We start from the raw sequence: 6256 nt of genomic DNA, 5'->3' as shown, positions 1-6256 counted from the left end.
CAGTGTGGTTGATCTTAGCGACATCCATGATAGAGACGCCTAGTTTAAAGTTGATAGGCCACTGTGGAGTGGATTTAAAGTGGTTTAAATGGACACATAAAATCTTATTTTTGATTTGTCAATAACTCAAACATATTTTGACCAATCCCATTGCTTTCTCAAACTAAGTTAAGACATGTACCATGGGCCTACATTACAAAGGTGGTGTCTTTAGGTCCTATGGTTCATGAAAATAAGGTTTTGAAGTATTGTTAGCAGCATCTACTGGTATATTGTGGCCATCTTTGAATGAATCAACGTTATCTTCTCAAACTCTTTAGGGACTATTATGATGAGTCCAAAGACCAAATTTGGAGTGAATCTACTTTTAGTCCATGAGAAGAACATTTTTGAAGATTATTTTAAGCATTACATGCTGACCAGACCGCTCGCGCGCGTGCGTCCGCATGTGCCATCGCGCGCATGTTGATTTTGTCCACACACACCAGATGCGATCAGAACATGGCGGTCGAAATATCAAAACGAACTCTGAACCAACTTTATTAATTTGGGGACAGGTCGAAAAGCATGAAACATTTATGACACTTTAGCTAGCTAGCTAGCTAGCTAGCTAGCTTGCTGCTACTAGCTAATTTGTCCTGGGATATAAACATTGGGTTGTTATTTTACCTGAAATGCACAAGGTCCTCTACTCCGACAAGTAATCCACAGATAAAAGCGTAAACCAAGTTCGTTTTTAGTAATCTCTCCTCATTCAGGCATCTTCTTCTTCATCTTTGGACTTTATATGGCGGTTGGCAACCAACTTTAAGGTGCAATACCACTACCAACTGGACTGGAGTGTGAACCTCAGTTCATCTTTCAATCACCCACGTGGGTGTATGCCCCTTAAAGCCAATGAGGAGATGGGAGAGGCGGGACTTGCTGCGCATCAAGTGTCACAAATAGAACCAAGTTCTATTTAAGCGTCTGGCTACGCGGACGCTCATTGATGCGCGCGAGCAGTGTGAGTGCAATGATTGAATAACATGTATGTGTACATTTATTTTGCAATGCTCGTGCATGCGACGTGAGCGGTGTGGTCAGCATATGAGCATTACATAGTCAAAAAAGTTCATTGTTAATAGTTTCCTTATTATTTAGGATATCAATGCCAAACGTAACATGGTTCATCATGTTAATGTCTTTGATGACCCTAAAATGTTTCGACTTGATAGGCCATTGTGAAGTGGATTTACAAAGGATTTAAATGGACACGTAAAATCTGATTTCCTGATTTATCAATACCTCAGCAATATTTTTGACCAATCCCTTAGCTTTCTCAAACAAATTTAAGACGTACCATGGGCCTACATTCTGTGTCATTTGGTCCTATGGTTACTTATGACCAGCTTTGCTGTGAACACCTAATTATATGTACTGAACTCGAAAACGATCAGATGCTGCTACAGTGTAGAGTGTACCAGCCTACTCAGCTCTGGCATGAAGTAGATGTGTGTTTCTGTATGGTCTGCTGTCTCTACACTCTTCCCAGGGAGTCCAGGCTACTGCCAGCTCCAACTAACACCTGCTGAGAACCTGATTAGGCCTGATGCCAGGTAGAGGAGAGAGAAGCTCTGGCCAAGGTGAACATTGAGTCAGCATTTAGCAATTAGATTTACCAAGGGACTGAAGAAAGTTTTTTTTATGTCATTGACAATTCAGATGGGTTAAAATACTTGTTTAAAAGTGTTTTTTTTCTGTTGGTTTGCAGTATAATGTCTCTGTAGACTCAGCAAGGGGAGAGAGAGCATTTCTTCAAAAGTGTTTTGGGGTTTGTATAAGGCCTTAAAAAATCATGAAATGGAGAGAGCTCATTTCGTGGTGGCAGGTAGCCTAGTGGTTAGAACGTTGGACCAGTAACCGACAAGCTGCTAGATCGAATCCCTGAGCTGACTAGGCAAAATCTGTCGTTCTTCCCCTGAACAAGGCAGTTAACCCACTGTTCCTAGGCCATCATTGTAAATAAGAGTTTGTTCTTAACTGACTTGCCCTAGTTAAATAAATAAACAAATCTGATAGTGCTGTGTGTTGAAGAAATCTGCTTAACCTGCAAAAACAATGTCATTTAACTATACTGTACAGGGGACAAATGCCATTTAATGCCCTTAAGTCATATATGACCAGGTGATCCCAACATATATAGTGTGTCATCTCCACCGTTGCAAAATCAGTCTAGAAAAGGAACACTGCCAATGTTAAAGGTAGACATTTTCAGTTAACTGTCTGAAAGTAATGAAAGGATTCAAACCCACAGTAACCTTCATGAAAGAAATCCCAGTGTGGAGGAACATCTCCTGAGAGACATCTTCAAATAAATACGTTATTCCTGATTGTGAGGTAAGCAATGTGCATTGAGCATCTCATTGACTTTAGTACTGCCGAGAACAAGAGAGAGTGATTCAGCCGGACATCAAGAGCGTGTAGACAGCTTTATGCCTCTCATGGGTCTCGTTGATGTCTCAGTGACGTCTCATTAAGCCTGACACTTTTGTGTCACCTAAGCTCACCCCTTCCTCTTTTTCTCTCCCCTTTTTAAGAATCATATCTATTATTCATAATGGCTATAAATACACATGAGGATTCACACACTGTGGATGGTCATTATTCTCTGAACAAAGTTATATCCTGTCAATTACACACACAGGTGAGAACATGCCGCTAATTCAATCTTTGTCTGAGACCTGGTGAAATGATCCTAAGCATTACAGATAATGGTCAAATTAGCTTTCCTTTTAACACTCTTTCTACTGTCTGTCTGTCTGTCTGTCTGTCTGTCTGTCTGTCTGTCTGTCTGTCTGTCTGTCTGTCTGTCTGTCACGTCTGCTCCCGCTCCTCCCCCCCGGCGGTGGAGGGCGCCAGGTTGCCCTGCATCACCCACTCCTATCATCCATTACTCACTCCTGCCTTCTCTCGTCACACGCATCAGTGATATTGGACTCACCTGGACTGACTCATCACCTGTTATTACCTCCCCTCAGTTCCCCAGCTCTGTTCCCCGCTTCTGCATTAATACTTTTTTGTCTATATTATTAGTTTGCTGACGCGGTTCCTGTCTCATTCCATGTCCCTTCTTTATTAAATGTTTTACTCCCCGTAACTGCTTCGTCTCTCCAGCGTCAATTCCATGTGACTGAATGCAGAAGCCTCTGTCACAAGTAATTGACGCTGGAGAGACGAAGCAGGTACGGGGAGTAAAACATAGATCTATCTATCTATCTATCTATCTATTTCCCCATGGAGAGATTTTCCAGCTTGCAGTTGTCAACATTAAGACCGCTAATTATCTTGAAAATGTTTCAAATATTTCTGATAAAGCAGGTTGTTGGAGGCAGTTTGCTCAAACTGCTGTCTGCATCACATTAGCACTGAATACTACCATACACAGGGCTGGACTACCGTATTTGAGTACCACATTTTTTGTTGTTGCAGTTTTATAATGCTATTCTTGTCATGAGGGTAATAAAGATAATTTGCAATTCTACACTTTTGCCATGGGTCATAGAGAAAATGTTGCAGTATTAAAACAAATTTCCTGCTATTGTTCCCATTTTGCGATGAGGCTGAGAGAGAATTGAGTAGTTTTAAAGCTATTTTCCTGCTATTCTACACATTTTGCTATCCTATGCTATCTGGGGGGTTGGGGGGTGCCTGTAGGTCGGGGGCCCCAGGGCCCGTTTCGTAATCTGGTTCTGACCATACATGACTGAGAGACAGATACCCATGGAGCTAACTTAATATTTGTATACCACTAGCAGTGATGTGACTATTGGAAAGAAAAAGGGGGAAGGATATGAGAACCTTCCTCTCCCTGTCTCCTTTCCTTTCTGAAATTATGTGAACGAACTGGATAGGTGAAAGTTAACTCCTGGTAGTCATCATTTGTCTGTTCTTTCATGTCGATGCAGTAAGGAAAGGAGACGAGGAGCCATGTTAGAGTGAGCTGCACCCACTTTCTCTTTGGAGTTTATTTTGTTGTTTTGTCTGGTAATGAAATCCTGCTGGTGATAAAATGTCTCATTTTGGATTATAGGTAATTTGTCATTTCAATCATCTGCCAATGAGCTTAATGTCATAACAGGTTAATGGCCAGTCTGACTATTAGCACTATTAGCCCAGCATGGCACTTCATATCCTCATCTCCCATGGACACAACTGGGGACAGTTTTTTAGAATGTGTAATTCAGATCAAAATTATCCTGCCATGCCCATGTTATACTGACGCTGTCAAATAAGGTGTTACCAAAACTTCAAATCAAAATTCATTTTGAAGGTCGATAACCATCATCTGAAAACCATCAATCATGTTGTAGTGCAGTGGTGGCGTCTTTCGACATGACAACCATCTGTGGCAGGGAGAAGTGAGGGGGAGTGGTTATTGAGGGGAGATATCTTGCAGCCCCCCTGGCTCCACCCCCAAGCCTTATATGGACGTCCTGCCCCAACGAGGCGAGGCTGTGGATCATTAAGCCAGGAAGTGCTTGGCGATAAAGGAGGAGGCAGCCTGCAGAGAGCGGGAGAAGAGAGAGCAATATCTGTATGATTACCGTTGTGACCTGGACTGTCTGATTACCCCCCTATGTACCAAACTGGATTGGCTGAGGACCCAAGTTTTAGGATTACCCCTGGAAAACGGAACGGACAACGAGACCGGTTTGTGAACTGTGAAATAGTTGGTGAATTCCCCCCTTTTCCCCAGTGTACAAAAATCCCTAATAAACTCCCCATTTGCAGTCTAGTGGTGCTACTGGTGCGTGCTTTGTTATTGAACTTGGTGACGTGGAAACCCCACACCCTTGAGCCTGCTACACATCAAACATTTAAATATAGAGTATTATTGAAGAATATACTACATAAGACCTGACAGTCACAAACTGTTCCTGACACAACAACAAACAACAACAAACTAAATCGAATCCAAGCTATCTTAAGCCTGTCTCCTGTCAGTGGAATATTCCATCTAATTTTACATAGGACTAGGAACAGGGATTTCTGGTAGTGTCTGTTGTCACATGTTTGGTTGTGTGGGGAATAGATATATTTTCATCCATTTGTCCCTTGACCCCACAGAAATAGACTGTCATTTCAAATTCAACTTGGCATTCATTTGATCTGTGGCAGGTGTGACTCTTCCAGACAGGATCCACCGCAGCTTCTGGCCCAGGGAGCCCTCAGGGAATTGCACCCAGAGCACACAGTACTGAAGAAGACAGGACAGTACTGTATGAGTGCTTGTAGTTGCATAGCAATCCGTAGGCTCTTTGGCAACTGTTCCCATTTTTTATACTGAGTTCACGCTCTGGGTTTATATGTTAATACTATGGTCATCAAACCTCATACTGAAGGTATGAGAACAGGAAGTTGTTTGTGTGTGTACTGTTTTACCAACTTTTGTGGCACAGCTTTTTTCTTACACAAGATAAGACATTTCTTGCTCTGTTGTAACAGACCTATGACAGACAGGAATGACAGAGCTATTTTGGAGGATTGTCAGATGATTAACCCAGGTTAATTATTAGTCATAGAGAGTGGAACAAAATATGATGAGCAAATAGTTGTCATTTCGCCTTTCTCATCATCCTCTTTTTGAGAAAGACATAAAGATGTCCTCCTACCTGACTAGCAGAGAAGCAGGCATAATGAGCAAGCTCACTTTAGTTGCAGGTAAAAACATTTAAATATGTTCATGTATGTTCTGTTTGTGTAATGTGCAACATATCTTTATTGACTCTAAATCTGTGCTTCTGAAGGTTTGTTCTTGGCTCCGTGCCACTTGGGCGAGTTTCCATTCTTTCCCACACAGATTAAATCAACATGAGACATTTTTTATTCAAATTGTCACTCAATATTTATCAAGATGATGAAGTTGATTTAGTTCCATAATACTTTGCATTTCCAACAAACTGAGATCTAGGGGCTATATTCAATACGTATCTTGTAAGATTAAGGTCACTATTGGTCAATTGCACACAAGGTCCAACTGAAACTGGACCTCTGCTTTTAACCCATCCCCTCCTACAGGTTTTGGAGAGACTTGGCGCCCGGGGAGTTGTTATTGTGAGGGGTTAAGTGCCTTGATCAATGGCAGGCAAAGGCCTCAAGGATTTGATACCAGCAATAACCCTCCAGTTGTCAGCTCACTTCCTGTCAGATTTGTCCCGTCGGACCCTGAATTCAAACTGGCAACCCGCAGTTGCTGGCGCTCCTCTAACCCCGA

Source organism: Salvelinus sp. IW2-2015, linkage group LG23 (assembly GCF_002910315.2).
Source record: "Salvelinus sp. IW2-2015 linkage group LG23, ASM291031v2, whole genome shotgun sequence".
Classification (NCBI taxonomy): domain Eukaryota; kingdom Metazoa; phylum Chordata; class Actinopteri; order Salmoniformes; family Salmonidae; genus Salvelinus; species Salvelinus sp. IW2-2015.
The sequence above is the reverse complement of the archived record's forward strand: the minus strand, read 5'-3'. Positions refer to the sequence as shown.